Source organism: Hirundo rustica, chromosome 17 (genome assembly GCF_015227805.2).
Source record: "Hirundo rustica isolate bHirRus1 chromosome 17, bHirRus1.pri.v3, whole genome shotgun sequence".
Classification (NCBI taxonomy): domain Eukaryota; kingdom Metazoa; phylum Chordata; class Aves; order Passeriformes; family Hirundinidae; genus Hirundo; species Hirundo rustica.
This window is the reverse complement of record NC_053466.1, coordinates 6,020,433-6,042,426: the sequence shown is the minus strand read 5'-3', so window position 1 is coordinate 6,042,426 and position 21,994 is coordinate 6,020,433. Positions and strand designations below refer to the sequence as shown.

Sequence of the window (21,994 nt, the reverse complement as noted above, 5' to 3'; positions counted from 1 at the left end):
GCTCTGGTCATCTCTGGGGGGATCCAGGGGGATCCAGGGCCTGCTCTAAATGGTAGCTTTGTTTGAAGACTCATTACACACTGAGAAAGGTGCTATGGAGTAAACTCACACCTTGGCACTGCTTGGCTGTTTTTTATTTTCAAAGCTATTTTTGTGTTCTCGGTTTCTTTCTCTGTTTTGTTGTAAGGTTGGCCAGAGCTTCTAAGATTTCTTGAGGCTTTTTTTTGTTTGTTTGTTTGTTTTTTAATCCACTCCATCAGGATTTCATGACACCTTTCTCCCTAATTTTGCAGAATTTTTTCTCTTTTTGTTTAATTTTATGGCCTTTGTCTTTTCCTCTCAACCTAAGCAAACAGTGCACTGTGTTCCACAAACACTAGGTTTTTCTTTGAACATTATTCTGGCCCTGTTCCTCCTGAAAGAGAAGGGAAAAAGTGAATGGAGAAGGGGAATGCAGGTGCTGATAGTCAATCCCAGTGCCTGGAAGCCCCTGAGCTGAGCAGTTTGTTCCAGGTGAAGAGAAACTGTCCCGAGAAACTCAGGCTGTTGCTGCAGTCAGCATTGCTTTGGGCAAGACCAGAAGGTCCCAAAGTCCTTACAAACTAACTTGTACAATAATTGTGTGAGGAAAAGGGCAAAATGAACCATCAGCTCTGATGGGAAGGGGCAGTGCAGGATCACCGAATCAGAACCTTGGTATTTATTGATATTAACTCCCCCAATGCAGTGGTGCCATTGGTTCAGCAGTACACGATGTTGTTTATTAAAACCTTCAGCTTTGCAGAGCTTTCTTTAATCTGAGGTGAATTTAACTTAGTCAAAGTCCCTTTGTTTTTTTTGGGTTTCATTCTGCAGAGGAAGGATGCCATGTGTAAATAAAGGATATGATGCTCTGCACCACTGACTTTTATTAAATTAAAGCTGTAATCAGTACAGTATGTCTTAACCATAATATTAATGTGGCTAAACCAGTAAATGCTCTCGTGTTTAAAGCCCAACACCTGCTTTCTATTAGCATCTGGATAGTTATTTGATTTTTCATTTTTCATTTCAATAGAAAATTCTTTGATGAAATCCATAACTCAGCTGTAATTTTTAGTTCCCAACCCCGCATAAATCCCAGAATATGATTGGAAAAGCCTACTCTCACATCTTAAATAAGTGTCTCCTAAAGTTTGCCAGACTGTTGTGATAATGTTGGGGGTTCAGGAAAGTGGGTAAAAATGTTGACTCCTTTGACATCACTCAGAATTTTGCTCTTGGCTTCAAGCAAGCACATCCTTTGCAATTCAGAGCAGTGGACATCCGTCCTTTCAAGACTTCTGCTGGTCACACACCTCTTCCCCCTCTTTTGCTGGGAATCTGCAGCGGGAATGTCAACATCCACAGGGCTTGGAGGCAAAGTGAAGAAGGGAACAGCAGCTGGGGCAAACGGAGCTGTGCTGCTTGTGGGGCACAGAGGTGAGGGCATGGGGAGGGGTGGATGCCAGGCTGGGCAGTGCAGCAGCCTCCTCTCAGTCTCAGCTCCTCCCTCACCTGACTGGGGACGTGAGCCAGCCCATGGAGAGGGAAAGAAAATATCCCTGCCTAGTCTGCTCGAGGGCAAAGCCCGTGGTGGAGTCAGTTGGAGTCTGGATGTGTACTTGGGTAATTTTTTTTTCCCATCTGAGTGCTTTCAATGCCATTCTCAGTAGTTCTGGAGCCATTCTCAAGTGTTTAAAAATAGAACAAAGCCTCTCTCTGTCTCCCTTCTTTCGTTTCCCATCTTCAGGGGAGCAGTCTGCTGGATGTGTTTGCTTTTCTGGTTCTGCTGTGCTGGAGAGATGGGAAGAATGAGGGTGAGGAGTCTTGCTCCACGGTCACTGTTTTGTCTAGTCAAATTTCTGTTCTCTAGTGCCAACTCCTGTAAAAGCTGAACTACTTCTATTTTAAAGACTATTTGGGCTAGAGAAAATCAGGCAGATTATACACAGTTGTCAGAGTTTCTGTCAGCAGATGAAAGCAAGAATCTCTGTTGGCTTCTGGCAAGTATTTCTGACTCAGTCCCGTTCTGCTGCTGCTTTCCTGTGTCCCCTGCCCCAGCAGTGCTCCTGAAGTCAAACCTCACAAATTTCTCCTCTCCCACCGTGGCCATGCCCTGGGGTAGTGGTGCAGAAGTACAGAACAGCCACACTGGGGTGGCAGGAGGGATTTGTTTTGCTCCTGACCCCAAGCCTGATGGGTTCTTGCAGCTGGCTGGAGCTGACAGCAAATTTCAGACCTGGCACACACCTCGCAGAAGGGAGACGCTGTGTCAGCAGTGTTTAAAGTGTGATCCTGCCAAGAACGGGACGGGACCATGGCCACAATGCAAACACCCCTGACCTGTGGTGGTGGCAGGACAGGTCTCCTTCCCATCACTCTGCTCAGCCCAGCTGCTAATCCTGGCCTTGCAGGAGGCCACAAGTTGAACTGAGTGAATGAATTAGCAGAGCTCCTGTGTAGCTCATCCAACACCTCAGATTTCGTGTTACCAACCCGAGGCCGGGGCAGCATTACCCTAAAAACCCTGTAATAAATTAGAACAGACCCAAATTCTAACGGGCCATCACGTTTGAGATCCAGATTGCCCAAACAGCTCTGGCTCTCAGTTTGTCGCAGACCGTGCGAGACTGAGGAATAACACCAGATGCTGGGAATGGGAGATTTCTCCCCTGCAGGCTGTTGTCTCCAGCCAGCAGCTGCTGCTCCCGGTCACGTTCAGCCCCAGGGCTGGGCTGGGCTGTGCCCCCAGCACAGAGGCTCCCAGGCCTCTCCGTGAAATCACTCAGGAGCTCCTGTTTCCTAATGACAATACAGCAGTGGTTTATTTGAAGGCTGAGCCAACGCTGTATCAAAGCCAAATATGTCTGGCTTGGCACCACGAGCTCGCACCGGAGCCAAGCAGCTGGAGCAGACTGTACATGTATTTAAAGAGAACAAAAACAGAGAGACTCTTGAGTTATCTCCTCCAAGAGGTCAACCAGAGTGCCAGATTGTGGTGCCAGGTTTTGCATCAGGCTTTCTCTGATCTATCCCTGTACACCTACAGGCCCAGCTCCCATGCTGAGGCTTGATTCTCCTTTAATTTCCCACCTCTTCCTGGCTTTCCTCTTGCAGTCTGCTAGTTGCAGGAATTGCAGCACTGTTGGTATTTTGCCCCTTCACTCACCCTTTTTCTCCTTGGGGACAGGGCCAGTTCACGTTCTTTGCAATCCACACCACCACAACGAAAAGCACTCTAGGGTTTTCTGGATGGGCTGTCTCTAAGCTGTGTCCCTCTGAGCACTAAGGGTGGAGGTGACCTTTGCCATCACACAAAGAAGCAGCAATAAGTCTTTGGCTTCAGGATTCCTGTCCTAATGCGTGAGTCAGGGGTCTGCTGCTGCTCCAATACCTCCTCTAAATCATGGCTTAGGGGATAACTGATGGTTATTGAGGCTGTGGCTGCCCCAGCTGACTGCAGTGGGAGAGGCTGTGTCTAAACGATCATAAAAAGGATTGCTTTCATTCAGGGTGTAATTCATCACTAATTTTAATCCCTCTTCCTTGAACTAAAATGTGTTCAGATGCTGGACAAGATGGATCCTCTTCCCCCTGGGCTTCAGAAATGCTTCAGGTCTGTCTGAACCATGGACTGAGAATGAGAATCACACTGGATCACAAGATACAAACTCATGGCAGACCTTTTCTTGTCTAATTAACGATTCTACCCATGCTATTAAATCCACGTGTGCTCAGAGCTCACCACAAATGAGAAATCTGGAAACCCATTTTCAAAGCATTTTCCATTATGCAGTAGCAGGAGATGTACCATGGTTTTCCAGTAAATTGGTTGGTAAATTGTTTTCTCCCTCCATTTTATTGTTATAACACAAAAATTTTAAGTTTAGGTCTCTCTAGTTTGGGTTGATTTGAATTTTTTTGGTTTTATTTTTTTTTGTGATGGGGGGGATTTGTTTGCTTATTTTTGATCCCGTCCATTACTTTGAATGCAGGGAAGTAAAACAGATGAATGTATTCGACCTGCAAACAACTGCATGAATAAAGGGCAAAAAGTAAATCTTGGAGAAATCCTGGTGGCAAGGTAAATTGTCACGTCCAGTGGTCATTCATAATCTTGCTTCAGCATGTGAGTGCTGAAACTGCCCTTGATTTCATCCAAAAATGTCTTGGGGAAGTGCTCAGCTGCTGACTCATTCCTTGCCCTGAAATCCCCAGGGAACTGCGGTGCAACCCAGTTAAGGTCATTACCTCTGACCAGTTTCTGTGCTCTTGGGGTTGCCTGTGAGATTCACAGCCCTTGAAATGAGAAATCTGAGACCTTTACATAAAATGTTTGTTCAAGACTCTTTATAAATGAGGGAATGTGATTGAATTGGACCCCCAGCGAGGGTGGGCTGATTTCAGTGGCACTGCGTTAATTTTGCATCAGATGAAGCCTTCACTCTGCTCTGCTGCTGGAAAGCTGCATAGGGAGGGAAGGATGGAGGGTGGGTTTGGGGAGCACCTCATGGGGTTATCCCCAGTGTTTGTAAAGCCTGAGCTGTTGGAATGATCCTGTGTAATCCTTGCTTTGCTCCGGCACTTGTGTTCAAACTGGGTCCTGTGATGGTTTGTGTCAGCCCAGGCTTTTTAACAAATTCCCAGCAAATCATCTGTGTGGAGAGAGCGAGCTCTGGGGCTGTGGCTGAACCCACATCTCTGGCTCTGCTCCTCCTGAAGCAGGGTCTTGAGATTGTCACTTTGGAAAATTAATGGAAATGTCACCAGCCCCATGGTGCTGAGGAGGTGAAATACCCTATCAAGGTTCCTTATTGTGGCATCGGGGGGCTTTTAATGATCACATAGATCTGCACTGGGAAATACAGGAAGAACGTGTTTAGTGGGTGTTGGGGCTATTATCTAAATATGGGTAGCATTGTGTGTATTATCTCTGTTTGTTTAGCCAAAGTAAGATGGGCATTAACATTCTGTTTCAGTCTTAATTAGTGGCTGATAAAAGCACAAGGTGATACTTAACAGTCTTGACAGTGTAATTCATCTGAAATTTCCTAATAATATGGTTACAGCAGTCTTGGAAGGGCTAATTTAATGACTTTCACACGTTTAAGGTTTGGTACCCACAATATCCAATATGTTGGTTGCTTAGGAGACAAAATTAAACAAAGCTGAACACATTCATTTCCTCCTTTTTTACCGCACAGAGGATTAACTTATTGCAATATTTTTCTCTATTAAATGCCTAAGCTTTAGGTGTTTAAACAAATGGAAAAAAAACCCCAAAAAACCACCAAAACAAACAAACAAAAAAACCCCCAAAAAACTAAACCCAACCTAACAATGCAGATCCCCTATTAAATCAGCAGATGGCTCCTAGAGCCAAATTAGGGACCTTTGATAGAACCATAAAAAGCTGTACTTTATACAGTGCACATGTTCGGAGTTGGCAGTGTTAAATGAGACCTCCATGCAATCTGCTCTGAGAAATAGCCTGACTGGCACTGACCCCTTCCTTTGTATAATTCAACGCTGTGCCATCAATTGCAATTGCACAGACGTCTCTGCAATTTAGCAGACCTTGTAAGGACTGACTTTCCCAATATTTGTTTAAGATGAACTGTATAAACTTGTTATTAGTAGTCTGCCAGAGTAAGGGAGATAACAGTGTTTGCATTAGGCTACAGAAAACACAGCACCTGGGCAAGGTGCACCCAGCCTGTTCCCAGCAAATGCTCTTGTTTCAGGCTCTGCTGCTGATCCTGATGAAGGCAAAAGTCAAGTTCCCAGCAGCATGTCAGAGCAAGATCGTGCCTGTTCTATGTTGGGCAGAGGCTCTGAGCTTGTATGGCTGAGTAATTAAGTGTAAAAAATTTTAAAAAGTCTCTGAATTCACCTGAGCAACTCAGGCAACAGAAGGAGGCTGCAGCGGGGTCTGGTTGATCTCATTTCAGGTTTATGTCTGTACAGCCCTTCTGGTTTCACCCACAGATCCTGGCACTGCTCATCCCCCTGGTCAGCCCTGGCTTCCCCTCTCCCCATATGCTCTGAAATGGGGGGGGGAATCCCAGTGTCCACCCCAGTGACCGCTGCAGCTCGGAGCTCCAGCCTGGAATTATTTGCAGAACTCTCAAATTGTCTCTGAGTTTCCAAACCTAATCTCAGTTCAAGGAAGGAGAGAAAACATTCCCATTATTGAAATCACATTGGTTGTTGCAGTTGATGAGAACAAAAAGCCTGTTTTTTCCTCCTGCACAGAAAGACTGGGATAGGGAGGAGTGAGGAAAAAGCCCTGGAAGAGCAAGGCTGGTGGTAGTAAATATATGGGCACTATTTCATTTTTCATTGAGTTTGTCTTTCCTTTCCTTGCTATCTCTTCCTCCCCACAGTATCTCTGCATTGATTTTTCACTCTGACTGTTTATAAATGTTTATAAAGCATTTAGGGAGCCTAGGGAAAGAAAGGTTTCCAAGTACTTAGTAGAGGAAGAACTTAAACACTGGGCTGCTGTACTCCTGCTGACGCTGGGCAGTATTTCAAGCAGCCAGAGCCCTGCTCTGGGATGTGGTGCTGCTTGGTTGGGGATGGCTAAAGCAGGCAAATCTTAGCTCAGCCTGTGTGCAGCCACTGGTGCTGAGAGCAGGAGGGCTTGGAACAGCACTGCCATTTACAACCTGAGAAAAACCAACGCAGCATCAGGTGATAAAGGAAACACATTATCCACATTTACTGTTTGCTTTGGGCAATGAACTTTTTCTTACATGAAAGATTAAATGACCTTCTTGTCTTCCTACCCTCTGAGTGAAATCTTGATGAAATAGGAATGGAGATGTTAGGCCAATAAATGCATTTATTGATACTATCATGCTGTTCATTAGAGACATGAAACAGATCAGGATCTTCATGTAACTCACAGGAAAGACACCAGAATTCATCTCCCAGGCATCCCCATGTTTCTGATACCTGGGATATTAGTACAGCTGCTTTCACGGTAACATTTCTCTCTGCTACTTTGTGTGTATTTCTAATTCCATATCCACTGTGGCAACCATTCAACACCCACATTCTTAATGCTGTAAGAAAATTGCATTTGTGAAGGTGGAAATTGTCTCTGCCTGGCACAGGTGCAGGAAGTTCCACAAAGTGCTGGAGGAGCTGGGTCATCTGTTGTGCGTCAAGCACTAGTTGCATTGTTGACAATTAAATACTTGACTGTTTCAGCTTCATCCAATTAGTCCTTGGTTGGACCAACAGCTCATAAGGGGTTCCTGCCTCTCCTTTCTGTTTGCTGGTGCTACCCTGGGATGTGCTTACCTGGGCCCTCTGCTTATGGATTTTACTGGGGCAGGAATCGGGAATACAGCTCGGTATTCTGTGTTGGAGTTGAGTGGAGTGAAGGACTGTGACTTCAAGTTCCTCCTGTTCCCCTGAGCCTGCTTGGAGTGTGCTCCCTTACTGGAGATGCTCAGCACGACCAGAGCTGGGTAAGTTATAATATGAGAGGCAAAGTGCTGTCAGTGTGTTTTGAACTTTAACCAGTGGGGTATTTTGGAGGGGCTGAGGTTGTCTTAACAAGGCAATGAAATCTACATCAGTTTCCTTCTGTTGCTCTGTGTTGAACGCTCGTTTTTAATTTATTTTTATTGAGGATTCATTTTTAGCCAAGTGTTACTTGCCTAACTTCTGTTGAACCCTCTGCTTTCATGTTCTGAAGTGCCAGTCTTTAAGGCACTGTGTTTTATTGGAGGCCTGGATGCTGGAGGTGCCCAGATAATTACACCAGGAAAAGCACAACTTCTGAGCCACGGTGGATGATTGTATGCCACGGATCTGCTCACAACTGTTCTGTGGAGGAAGCTGGCAGGGTTAGCATCTGCCATAAAGCAATTTTCTAAAGGAAGCTCTTTTTTTCTTCTGCAGCTGAAATGTTTTGCATGAAGGTGTCTATTTCAAAGATGTTTTGACAGCAAACTTTGGAAAGGAGTGTTTGTTTTGACTCCTTTGTTTTGTTTGAGCTGTTTATTTAGTGTTTCAGTGAAGTGGTTGCTTGTTTCTAAACAGAAGCATTTTGAAATTTCTGTTCTGCAGAATGACTTGAGATTTTAAGATTTTGTTCTAATTCAGAGTAGCAGCAACCTTGGAAGTGTCAGGGTACCCAGTAGGTTTAGGATTCATCCACCACCAGGTAGGATATGGCATCATTTTGTGTAAACTTTGTAATTGCTTCTGCTCTCTGTAGGTCTTTAGCTTGGGACTCAGTTGTGAGATTCTGGTGGCAGAATGCCTGCAGAAAGACTCTTCTGGCCTGAGATTTGCATGGGTTTAGTTATTCATGTAGTTAAGAGCTTCTCTTTCGAAAGAACAAGGTCAACACCCAAAGGATTTTGATAGAGTTGTGCTGGGAGAGGAGACAGCTGCACAGGCACGGACTGAGCCCGGGGTGGGTTACATTCAGTTCAGGGTGTTCTCCTGTTTTCTGCTCTTTTCTCAGAGCACCTAGCACTGTCACTGTGCAGAAGTCCCTCTTTTCATGACAGAAATGACACATTTGGTGGGTGTTCTGGTGGGTGGGGTTGGGAAAGCCCTGCTGGCAGGAGGCAGACACGAGGCTGCTGTCTCAGACCACCAACCCGGGACATTCAGGGCTCCTGAATGGCTGGATGTGGCCCCTCTGAGACCCCAGGTGTTCCTTAGGCTTTCACATCTTTACCCTATTTTGATAAACCAGTAAAGCTCGGAATTATTTTGATTTAGACAGTCCAAAACTTGAAAACAGCTAGACTTACGCGGTCAATAAACCAAAACTGTCTCTTCAGCGCTGCACTGACAAGGCTCAGAAGAAAGACACACAGAGAACCTCTCCACTAATATTAAACTGATTTGGCCATTTTTATTCTATAAAGGAGGCTGGTTATGAGATTTAAAAAGACTCATATATCATGCTGCCTCATTAATTTTCCATTTGGGCTCAGCTGTCAGAGGATACCATATTAAACTGCTGCCTGGAGTAGTCTTCGGTGGCAGAGAAATGATGTTTGATACCCTTTGCATTTCACACAGTCTGTATAAAAGGTCTTCTTGATTTGCCATCCCTATTATTTTCTGTCAGAGAGCCCTGCACAGCCTCTCCAAAATAATATCACCTCTCCAAAACCCTGAAGGTCTATTTGTGGTTTCCATGGTGACAAAATGACCCATAATATTCTTTGACTACTTCAGTAAATGAAGGACACAACTGGGCCTTTGAAGAATAATAGATTTTTTTCTGTTTCTTAAGAAAAGATGTGCTTGTGAGCTCAAAGAGGGGAGGGGGGAAAAGGATGAAAAAGACATTAAGGGAAGAGATTTGCCTTGTAACTCAAAGGACTTGCTGCAAGTGTAGCAGACAGCACTTGTTGAAAAATAGACCTTGAGCCATCTGGTACCAAAACAGGAGTGGGATATAGCCCTTGTGATGACTGAGATGAAGGAGCTTGTGCTGTAACTCATTTTTACAATAGCTCTGCTGCTTAATTCCAAAATCTGTGACACGCAGAGCCAGGCGCTGCAGGTGCAAGTGTGTGGTTAAAACATTTTCTTCCAGGAACCATCAAACCCCTGCTCTGTGCTGTGTGGGAAGGAGGATGGGATTTTCCAGCAGAGCCGGCCTGGGGGGACAAGTGGGTGGGAAGGAAGCAGCGAGGCTTTTCTCAGGGTGTCTGTAGGGCTTGTGGGAAGGCCAGGTTTGCAGTTGGAACTCTGTTAATGAGCTACCCTCACGGCAGAGCCCGGGCTGGGAGCGCTGAGCAAAGGCACTGAGCAGAGCTTGAGCTGCTGCTGCTCCCTCCCACCACGGAGGGACTGTCCAGGCTGCTTTGCCCGCTCCCTCTCTGGGCTGGGAAGCATCCCTTGCTGCATGATGAACTGCCAGGAATGTGTCCCACGGCTGCTTTGCATAAAACCAGTAAGAGATCTGTAAACTTCCCAGTGCTGGGAGAGCATTCACAGCGTGCTCTGGCAGAAGGGTTTTAAACAAAGCCACACCTTGCAGGGGAGGAAATTGAGACAGCAAGCAGGTAACTGAGCTCAGCAGAGCCCTGCAGAACCTTTGTGGGTACGTGGGGAGGACAATGCCAGGCTGGTTGTTCCTCCCCCGAGGTACTTCGGGATAATTCTCTTTGCTTAGATGAGCTGTAATTCACTTTTCTTCGGCACACGGTCCCAGCTGCCCAGTGATGCTGTCCGTGACCATTGGCTGCTGGGCCAGAACTGCTGGGTCTGGCTGGGTCACATCAGCTCACACACGAGGAGAAAGGGTGCTTCAAGTGCCCCAGGGTAATAACTGAGATTCCACTGCTGGAGCAGGCACTTCCAGGTGGTTCAGGTTAGCCTGGGTAGGTAAAATCCAAACAGCTGCATCGCCTGAGCGCTGAGGGGGCTGCACTGCAAAGCAGAGAAGTTCAGGATGATCCCAGGAGCCTGTCAGCAATTCCTGCTTCTGGAGTTAGTGAGCTTTTCTTGTGTTTTCTTTTGTGGGTGTATTCTAGCACTTTACCTCCCAGTTCTGGAAGAAACAGGGAAGTAAAAGTGATGACCAAAACTTGAAATTTAATTCCAGAATGTCCTGGTGTTTTGCAGATGTCCTTGAGATGACTTTAACAGCTCTTCCCACCTCTGAGTATGCTAGTGGTGCATGAGGGGACCAAAGTCTGCTGTAATGAGTTACTCACTATTTATCCCATATTTTGGTGGGGTTTCTTTAGATTGTGTATGTTTTTTGGCCTGAAAATAACAACCTTAAAAAGCCCTAACCAAACGAAAACATTTGCATGACTGCTTGCTTAATACAGGACTGTAATTGAGGCAACTTAATATAAACAAAGGAAGAAACGAGAGCAAGATTAAGCCAATAACTAGTCTAAAACCACATTTACCACCAACCTTGAAAATCTGAGGCAAAATCTTGCCTGGTTCCTCTGTTCCTCAGATGTGCATGCCTTTGGCAAGGATGATTAAAGTCTGTGCTGCTTCCCCTCTAATGTGAACAAAGCCCTTCAGAGCCCTTTCCCAGTTTCCTTTTAGCATCGTGTTTGGCTTCCTTTGGGACTGACCTTTTACTGCCCACAGCCCACCTCCATCCTGTTAGAGGGCCTGCAGAGAGTTACTAAGTTAAACATCATAAATCCCACTATAAATGATTACACAGAGCTTTTCACTAACAATCTTCTGTGGGGATATCAAGCTTGATAGAAGCATAAATCATTTAAAGAACATCTGCCTAATGAGGGGTAATCTGGAACTGCTTCCCTGAGCTTGAACGTACCAAGGGGAAAAAAAAATAAAATTGTAGGGAATTGGCCTCTTTTAGCTGGTGCCTGCTGGATGCAGGTTGGTTTCTGTTGTCACAACTGGCTTTGCTGGCCACGTGGAACTTGCCCACATTCCCTGGCAGGGACATTTGCTTTGCCTGCAGCCCGTGGCACCAAGAATGAGGGATGTGAGCTCGGTTTAGTGCTTGTTGTTGTAAAGAGGGACCAATAATGTGTCCAGACACAAAGTTCTACAGAGGCTGATGGGTCAAAGGGGAAACCCAAGCAAGGTGGCTTAGAGGCAACCGGAGCAAGGGCATGCTGCGGTGTGGGAGCTCTGTTCTGTGAAATGGCAGCAGAACTGGGGAGCTGAGAGCAGCAGCCATGATTTAGGAGGTGAGCAGAGGATGCAGATGGACTCACCTTGCCAGGGCCTTGCTTGAAACGCTGTGGCAGGACACGTGACGTCTGTGATGGGAACATGGGAGGGTGCTGAACACAGGGCTCATCACCAGTGCAATGGCTGGATTTGCCAGGCAAAGAGCAAGCTGAATTTGAAGGAGACAGTCTAATAAAGGTAAGGATCAAATAGTGACTAATAGATCAGGAAATTGTTGGTAAATAGAAGGGTTGAGCTTCCAAGGGAGCCTGATGCATTCCCTAGGATCCACCACGAACCAAGGCTAACAAGTCTGTTTGCAGATAATCCTCCAGGCAGAGAATGAACTTGGCACTGGAGAGGCTCTGTCTGTTCATTAGGTGTGATGGGAAGAGTTTGAGTTTCCCGTTGACAGCCACAGCTAAGCCAGCCTGTGACTTTGACCATCTGAGAGACACCTGACTGCCAAACTGATGATGGAAGGCCTATGGGGTGAGGAGCAGCACATGGAAGCCTTTCCATTTAAAATCACTGGATGATCAGGAAAGGTGTAAATAAACACCAGCAGTAACCTTGGAATGCAGTTGAATCACTCCTGCTGTGTAAATTTGACTGCCAGATGCTCATGGCAAGTCTTCATACCATGGTTTAGAGATGCTGCCGCCTGATGATAGATTTAACAGACATAACTAGCCAAAAGCAGGATAATTTTTTTTTTTTTTTCCAAATTGAAGTTCTTGTCACACAGAAGTGGTCATGAGATTTCAGGAAATCCATTATTCCACTGCATAAATAAACTTGCTGGATGTGTGAGTCGTCGGTCACCTCGCGGTGGGGTCATTGCTGGGTGTTAGTGCTCTCCCTGACCTGCCTTGGATCTCCCCACTGTGGTTAGAACTGAGACAGGGAGGGTCAGGAATAGTTCAGTCTTCTCCTTGTGATGTTGAGGATGAAGTCAATAGGAAGTAAATATTATTGACTGCTGTTTTCATTCAAAAATCAAGATTCATTGAGGTGAGTCTGAGGTCAGTTAGAAGCTCTCAGGGGGACGAGACCAATAAATCACAACACTGGATAAAACAATATTTGTAAAGCAGCTAATTTTGGATATTGAATGTTATTTGATCTAGTGGGGTATTTTTTTAATTTTTTTTTTTTTTTAATTATCCTGTTAACCAGCTTGGTAGGTTGTACCATTTAAAAAGACTAGGTAGTCAGGTAGTAGGGCTAATTAATCTTGGATGACATACTTCCCTGGGTGGAGCTCTTTCTCTACATGAACCTTACCTGGGTGTAATTGGGTTCTCTTTATGAAACTGCTTTGTGGACTGTGAGCATTTGCAAGTAGTGCACATGTCCATGAGATAAGATTTATTTTGTGGAAGGAGGCACAAACAGAGATGGAGGGGGTAGTGCTTAAAGCACAATCTTTGAGTATGAGTCCTTTATAGCATCTTTTAAATTTAACTGAACCAGACAATGAGTTGGACAGTATTCTCACTAGAGATTTGACAATTTCTTTTGGAGAGAGTTTGCTTTTCTCCTAAATGTGTGTTCACGGCCTTGACCGATGTGGCTGGGAGCTGTGTTCATCTCTCAGGCCAAAACAGGGCAATTTAATTAGATTGTCAGCTGCTCTGAATAGCTGCTGCTCCACAGAAGTCAGTGGAGTAAAGCCAGGTTACACCAGCTGAGAGCGTGGCCATCATTTTTCCTGAGTCACATTTCGAACCCTTGCTGTGCTCTCAGATTGCTGAGCCCGAGCCAGGCTCGGGAGCTGCAGGGCAGGATTGTCAGCAGCATCCAGCCTTGGCCTCACTCCACAGCCTGGGCAGCAAAGGGCCGTTTGCTGTGTTCCTGCACCCAGCCCCGGGCTCCAGTGGGTTGGATTCAATTAGGCTGCTGCTGGAATGCCCAGGAGCTGCTCCTCCTCCACTGGAGCGCCGAAATCAGCGGGGCTGGGCTCAGCTGCTCGTTCTGCCCACGAAAGGAGGGTGAGCAGCGGCAGGGAAAGCCTTCTCCTTTGTGTCAGAGCATTTCCTGCCCTACCTGGGGATGGCTGTCAAGAGGCAGCAAGTGCCAAAGGAGTGGCAATGTCCCCTGGCTGCTGTCCCCATGTCCTGTGGTGTTTCCATGGCCCTGCCAGGTGCTGCCAGAGCTCCGGGGCGTGCACAGACCCATCTGTGGGCACAGAGCAGGCATTCAGCGCCTGGGTTGCTATTAAAGAGCATTTCAGCCCTTCTGCAGATGGTCAGCTGCCAGCTCTGCCTTGTGTCCGTGTGGGAGAGCGGTGCAGGCTGCCTTTGTGGCTGGGAGCCACGCTCTCAGAACAGATATTTTGCTTCTAGGACTGCGGGGTCTTTTTTCTTTTTGCCTTTTTTTCAGCCAGGAGTTGCTTAGGGTTTGGATTTGTTGTTGCCAGTCACTCAAAGCAGGAAGGCCAAACAATGGCTGGCCTCTGGTTGGCTCTCTCTGAGGCTTTTGCTGCAGGATTGCCAAATCCAGCAGGGATTTCAGAGGAGGAAATAATTATCTGTTCACTCCTTCCTCAAATCTGCCTCCTACTCCAGCGTTAGAGAGCATCTAGAAGGAGCTGCCAGGGCAGCTGCCATGCCAAGTACAGCATTCCCCAGTGGGGCCATCCTCCAGGAGCAGGCTCCAGCCCGTGATGGGAATTAGGGCCAGAGATAAGGTGGCTGTGTTGACTGACAACACCGCTCTTCTTCCAGCTGCCTAAATGGCATCTCCTCCCTTATCCTATGTGCATGACCCTTCCTCTCACCCAAAGCATGATGTGGCTTTTACCTTTCCCCCCGCCCCGTGCTTTTATCGGCTGGAGGTGCCAGCACAGCTTGGCCCCTGGCTCGGTGCCACCAGCTCTGTGTGACACAGGGTGGCAGCCTGCCAGCCCCTTCATGCCTCTTGCAGCCCGAAATCCCAGTGGGAAAATTCCAGTGGCTACTTCAGTGGGAAAGGGAGCGGCTCCTCTGCGGCTGGGAGGGGATGGCAGTGCCTGGAAGCACCTTCGGGCTCCGAGGGGTTGGTGGAAAACTCAGCCTGCAGTAATATGGAACACGCCAGCCTGGGAGCTGGTGTGTGCAGCTGAAATCCCAGCGAGCTTATCTGGGAGTGGGACCCTCAAATACTCTGCTGCACGAGCTCACCTGAGAGTGTTTTGTGGGTCAAAGTTTGTATTCATTTAAATCTTGTGAATTCCGGAGTTTTGTATTTGTTTCATTATTATTTTCCAGTGTTTCAGATTAAGGGTTAACGTTTGATGAAAGCTTTAGAACAACAAAAGATTTACCATTGTTTTTATGTTGCTTAATTCTGTATGAGCTGTGGCCATTAAAAAACCCCAAACAAACAAAAATGAAACAGGGAAAGCCATGAGATAAAAAATACATTTAAGATGCTTTTTCTCTGCTGTAATTGCTAAACCTTCTGACCTGAGGTTGGATCTTGGAGTGAGTCAGGGCACAGTTTCAGCAAATTTTTGCTTGAGGTGTTGTGTTCCTCACTCCAGCAGTTTGGTTCATTTTAGGCTATGACCAGCCTTGTTCTGCCACAGTTCGAATCTCTGGGACACCTGCTGCAGGACAAGTGTGTTGGGTTTGGGCCCTGCTCTGACTCGAGCAGGGCTCAGTAAACCTAGGAAAGGGCCAAGAGTCTCCTCCTAGGAAAGAAATAACAAAAAAGAATATCACCAAGGGCTGTAAAATCCTAAGTGAAACAAGAAAACCGAATAGGGAGTGACCGTGCATGTACTCTTTTAGGATGTGATTTAAGGGGCATTTAATGGCCTGAATTAAAAAGTCCGTCCTTCCTCACACAGTGTGCTGACACTGCCACTGGGGTGGGAAGTGCTGAGTTTTTGTGTGTCAAAAAGCAATTGGGTGAATTGAAGGAAAAAAATGTCTATTGAGAGCTATTAAATGTAAAAGCTTTCATCAGCTGTGGCCACAGCATGGGCTCCCAGCACAGGCACACAGTTAACAGGTTCCAGCAAAAGGGGCTCTGGGGACTGCTCTGATCACCTCAACTGACTTCATGTATCTCTCAGAGCCCTGAGAAATATTTCCAGTGCTAACCTACATATTGTACCAGCGCCCCTGCTCCCTTTGCTGCCTGCAGAAAGGTCAAAGATAATGATTAAAAATAAATAAATAACCCAGGAAAACCCCCACTGCTTCCCTCTCAGGTCGCTCAGGCTTGAAATAAATCATCTTTCTATTTCTGAAGGCACAGATGACTTAAGCCAAATTGCATTCGGAGCCATTATCCACACACTTATTTATGCTGTCGTGTCTTGTGCTAACACTTCGTGAAATATTTATTTGCTCCTGGTCTCCCGCAGCTTAGCTCTGGATTCATGAGGCTCCCGTGTTATGTCTCTATTCTGTGCAGCTGCATTCTGTCAAGGAAGGAGGAAATGAAGACTCCAATCTGTGTTTTACATTATAAAAATATATTGCACATCACCGCAGGTAATTCCATTCGACAGGTGGGTGCTTTGTTTGCACGTGTCAGGCACGTGGGTTGTGTGACTAAAATGAGTGTGTAGTCACCAAACCTTATTGTCTGATGATGAGCAGTTCTTCTGAATTTGCTTCCCAAGCCTGCCCTTGTGCTTGCTCTGCAGGTCCCAGGGAACTTGCAGGAAAAATTTTTGAGGGGAACAGGGCAAATCCTAAAAAACAACACATGGTTTTAGAGGGTCAGGAGATGAGGTAATTACAGCTGTAAGTTTCTGTCTGTGTGAAATACTGTCAGTACCTTTATCTCTAACTTTGTGGAGATAAAGGTATTGAGCATCCGAAGTGGCTTCCCCAGGCACAGTGCCAGCCTCCCTTCCCTCCTCCTGGAGGGGACATGGGCTGTGGCAGTGCTCTCCGCAGCTCCCCTGCAGACTGCGGGCCTGGGAAGATGAAATCTGTCTGCTGGGCTTCCCTCCCCTTCTCAGAAGCACTGGTGTGAGTGTCTGCTGGAATCTCTGCAAGAAGATTGACCGTGTTTGCTGTGGTGGCATCAGGGGCAGCAGCTGATTGAAGATACTGAGGTGCAGCTCTGACAGCTGGCTGAGGCAGCAGAAATCTGCTGGAGAGGAGCTGTCCTGTTTCCAACTCCCAGCTAAAATCCAGGCCAGCAGTGACTGGCTGTCACTTGTGTTGGGTTGTCAATGATGAGTGCAGAATGTGCTAACAATCCTCAGTCCAGCTATGGACAAGTTTATTCAGTCCGAGAGCCAGTGGCAGAGCTGCCAGAGACTGAGCCAACACTGAGTGTAAACTGCCTGCATCTTTAGGAATGGCGTCTAAATCGTGTCAGGCTTGTGGCACACCATTGTACCATGTTGATTTTGGTGTTGTAAAATCAAACTCGCCACTGGAAAACCTTTTGCAGTCTAAATCCAGTTTTAGATAGATATATTTTTATATGTATATATGGGGGGAAGGAGCTGCTAAGCGGCTGTTGCTGCTTCTTGGTGAATTACCCCGACAAGCTCCTTCTGGTGTTAGCTTTAAGTGACATTTGCTGTGTAAATGACACTGACATTCAAGCTGAGATGTTGGCTCTGGCAGCAGCTCGCTGGTTCCTCCCTGGGTGCCCTGGAGAAGAGCCTGCAGCCAGGAGCTGCTGCTGCCAGCAGGTGCTGCTGGGGCTGTTTGGGGAGGAGTTCTTGTGAAAGGAGTGAGCCTTGTTCTCGCTTTGGTGCTTTTTTCCTTCCTGAATTAATATCTGTGTGTCCACAGCCAGTGACAGGCAGTGAGTGCTGCTCTTGTGTGCAGCACAGCACCAGGGGTGTGCTGGCCTTATTTACCAAACACCTTTGGCTAAACGTGGAGCCAGGGTCCTTGTGTCGTGTTTAAACAATTGATCACCTGAGGAATGGGATAACAGATCAGAGCTACCAAAAATTGCTGCACTGTGTGTGTGCACTGATCCTCTAAGGCATCAGAAATTTGTCTTAGGCAATGCACGGCTTTGCTGGAAGAAACTGGCATTTATTTATTTATTTTTAACCAGAGGACAAGCTTTAAAAGCTGCAAGCAGAGCTTTTCAAAGGACAAGTGGGAGTTAGTTGCCTAATTCACACTGACTTTTGGGGGGATCTGGCTGCTGAGCTGCTCTTTATGCCTTTCAGAATCTCCCCTTGGTCCACATAATCTCTCTGTAACCCCTTTTTAATTAGCTTGTCTTTCTGGAAGAAGAGACCAAGAAGTCACATTTAAAGATTATTGCTCTGTCTAGCAGCTGCTAGAATAGCTCAGTTAATGCTGCAAAATCTTACTGCAGGTCCCAGCAGTGTGTCTGCTCTGCCTCCCCATTCTCATTTGGCCAGGGGATGTAAACTGCCCCCAAACTGTTCTCCAAATCCATTTCCAGCCTGTGCTAGTCTGTGCTGTAGCACCAGCTGGCCATTTATCCAGAGAGCCTGGCTTTGAATCTCTTGGCAGAGCAAAATATTTGAAAGGGAGAGAAATGAAAGACTGGGGGTGCTTCAAAAAATGAATGCCAAGAGCATGTGTATGCCAAGCAGGAGATAATGGTGCTACCTTTGCTGTCCCAGGCTCTCCATCTGCAGTTCATGCCACAGCCTCACTCCTGCTGTTTGGGATGAAGAGGAAAATGTCAGTCCTGCAGGCAGCATTTGAAGATGCAGCCTTAAAGCTGCATAGAAAAAAAAAAAATCAAAGTCTTCATAATGGCAAATCAGGCTTCTCCAATGAATTTGGGATGGGGACAAGGAGAGTTTTTTGAAGCTTCTTGATTTGTTTTTACATCTGTAATAACAGATTCAACTCTGGTTTTGTATAATGGATCATAAACATTGAAGGTGGGAGTCTGATGAATTTGGATGCTTGAGGGAAAATATACAGTACTGTCATGAGGAGCCAATTCCCTAAAGCAGATGGGGGAAAGTGGTCCCAGGGGCTGGGGGAGGCTGAGAAAGGAGGGACTGATAAACTGATGGCTGGGAAAAATCCTGGATATTTCACATTGCTGATAAACTGATGGCTGGGAAAAATCCTGGATATTTCACATTGCTGATAAACTGATGGCTGGGAAAAATCCTGGACATTTCACATTGCAGAGGAAAAGCTGGTTTTTGTGTCCTGAAGTTTTAAGCTTCATGTCCTTACTTGCTGGTGTAATTGCCAGCAGAGGCAGCTTGGTCAGTCCATGTAAGATCAAACCCTACAGTGGTTAACGCTTACTATAGCACAGCTATAATATGGGTCACCACAAAATGATACTTTTTAGTTCTTCCAGTATAAAAATATTGAAGAGGAGGCTTGGCTTTGTCAACGACTACCCCAGAGACCCTTCAGCCTAAACTGGCTACTGTCAAGCTGCTCTAAGGGGAAAATAAACTCTCCTATATCCTTGCTCTCAGCAAGTCCTTTAAAACATCACCACATCCTAAGCACATGAGCTAGAAAAACAGCTGCCTGCTCCACTCCTTCTCTGCCTGATGAGGTTAATAATAACTTTGAATGCATATGTACAGCATTAGCTTTCATGGTAACATGCATAATTCAAATCCCCTAAAGAACAGTAGAGCTTTGAGGAAGCAAACTTCCTTAATGTACTGGGCAAGGATCCAGCTTTTACCAGCTGTTGAGGGTTGATGTACAATTTTTGGTTAAGTGAATAATTTATCACGGATATTATCTGTAGTGTATCACATCCCGACAGTTTGTAGGCCTGTGCATATGGCTCTTGAGATGCCACAACACTGCCATATGCTTCATGGCCCATTACCACTCGCTCCCTTAAGATGTTTTCCCCAATGTTAAGCGTGTTAGAACTGCAGTGGGACCACTGGCTCGGTGCAAAGCCTGGCTGGGTTTCTCCCCACCAGCCTCCCTGTATTTAAACAAAAATTAAAAAGGAAAGAAGGACTGTTCAGACTCTCCCCAGCCTTGTCATTTTAAATAAGCTGCCTGCTGCTTCATGATACAGATGTGCATTATAAATTCTGCAGAACACCTGTCCTGAGCTCATCCCCAGCTACCCCCTGCAACATGGTTGTGTTGTGCTGTTACAAATCTATTTATTGTAGCTCCAGCCGACTGTCTGCATAAATCAAGGCTGCTTTAATCAGGCAGTGAGGCTGCTCTGCCCCTGGTACTCACAGCACCAAAACAGAACTGGGATGTGCTGGCAGCCTCCGAGAGAGGCACGGAATGCTGTGTCCCGAATTCCAACTGCAGATGTCCTATTTCTTGGTCAGGAGAAGGAATGCTGAAGCTGAAGGACTTCATGGTTTATGTAGCTGCTACAGTGCAGGAAGGGGGAAAACATCTGGGTTGTTTGTCAAGTTGATTGCTTATATAGGAAGCAGCTTCCTATGATAAAAAAGACTGAGTCAAGACTGAGAGCAAGCAGCTGCTGAGCTGTAATTATAGCTGGGTGTCCATCATGAGCACGGCTGCAGCTTCCTCAGCTACGGAATGTGCTGGGTTTGAGTTTGGTGCCTTCATGTCCAGAGAAATATCTTTGTTCAGTTCATCTTGAACGTCTTTGTGGTGCTACTGCTCAGTGGCCACCAGGCTCCCCATGGCTGTGACTTGCAATAAGTGAAATAACCCCTGCATGAGTTGTTCACTTCTGAATGTGCCTTGGGAGAATAAATGCTAGAATGGGATCTTTCATGGATGCGGGATGGAGTCTTTCAAATTCAATGTTACACATGGTTTTCCCTCAGTAAAAAACCTGCTCTTTCTAAACAAATTGCATTTTTAGATCTGTTTATTACCCTGCGGTTGTTTTACTGTGTAAATATTGTCCTCAGCTTTCTCTTGTGAGCCTGTTGCTTGTGTGCATTGCTCTTTTTTCCTCTTTCCTGGCTAGATTTGAATTTTTATATTTAAAATATTTTTCTTTTCTTAGTGAGAGTATTGGTCTTTAGATCATCAATTCCCCGTGCTTAAACTTGAGAGATACTGTGGGAAGTGGAACAGGAGATGGGCGTTGTGATGGCCAGCACAAATGTGATGTGTTTCAGGTGACAGGAGCACATCTGCTCTTTTGCACTCTCTGGCAAAGGGAGCTCTCCTTTCTCTGCCCATCAGTGGGAGGAAGGCAGCCTATCCCATGTACGCTGGTTATTGCACTCTGTTCAGGGAGATTCAGGGAGGGCTGTGGCCAGTGAACTCCTTCCTGGCTGCAGAAGGCAAAAGGCTCCCAGAGGAGCTGGCACTGGGGACAGCTCTGTGCCCCTCTCCCTGAAAGAACAGGATGCAGGTAAATTGCAAGGTGCGGGGCTGGGTTAATGCTGCCAGGATGGAAAGCTGTGCTTCACTGAGATGTGGCCATGCCAAAGCTGCTGCCTGGGCCGAGGGGAGGCTGTGCTTTGTGCAGCAGTGACCTTTCCTGGCTGGGATCAGCTCGGAGGGCACAGCGCTGCCTGCCTGAGAGCACTCGCTGCTAGCTAAGGAATGTTTATCCAGTGTTTTGATTAATCAACCTTGAAAAAGGGTCAGAGGGATTTACTCAAGCATCTAAGTAACCTTCACAGCAAAATAATATAAACCCCTGTGTGTTAAGGGGCTGTCTATAGCCCTGGCCTTGGAATAATGATGTCTGGAGTCTTGAGCTTTTACAGCGCCACGCTCGGATTCTGAGCCCAAAACATTTCTTGTTTCTGAATGCACACCAGTTCTGTCATGCTGTTCACTATGGCCATGTGTAAGTACCTTTCCTGAGGAGTCCTGGTGCTGGAAATCTGAGAATTTTTTCCTCAAATTCCCTTTGATCCTGGGGTCCTGTCCTGGTCTGCTTGCTGTGCTCTGTTCCCTCTGCAATCCTGCTCCTCTCTTACCCTGCTGCTTAATGCCTCTCAATTCCACCCCTCATGTTGTTCCCCCCTCACAAGTGGAAATTAGAAGCATTTTAAAATGTGGTTAGTTGTGCATATCGTCTCCATCAGAGGACCTTCAGAAGCATTATTTCATTTACACCTCCAGCTTTGGCAAATAGGAGATGACCAAAAAAACCCCTGCAAATAAATAGAGCCTCCCCACAATAAAGCACTGCTTTCCTCTGTTTTTAGAGGGATTAAACAATGCTGAGGATAAGATCAATATTTAAACAAGAAGTTCTTGAAGCCTGTGTTCCTTTTAAAAAGATCATATACTGGTCTGAATTATGAGCAGACCAGTTCCTGTCTCATACTGGAGGAATTTGGCATGTGTCTTCTCCCATAAACATGAAGCCAAATATATTCTTGTGGAACTATCATATTAAATTAAGATGTAAATCACGGCAAGGTCTTCATCCTTTGTAGCAACTGGCATAACAA

The 21,994-nt window shown here is 46.2% G+C and overlaps 1 protein-coding gene across 2 annotated transcripts in view; it reads left to right on the top strand.

The window, feature by feature from the left end:
- The first annotated feature begins 7,272 nt into the window (after positions 1-7,272).
- The window catches only part of GALNT9 (polypeptide N-acetylgalactosaminyltransferase 9), a 251,345-nt gene continuing 236,623 nt past the window's right edge, over positions 7,273-21,994 (top strand). For both annotated transcript variants that reach the window (XM_040081034.1, XM_040081033.1), the window contains exon 1: positions 7,273-7,502. The gene's annotated coding sequence lies outside the window, so the exon portion shown is untranslated. The remainder of the gene's footprint in view (positions 7,503-21,994) is intronic.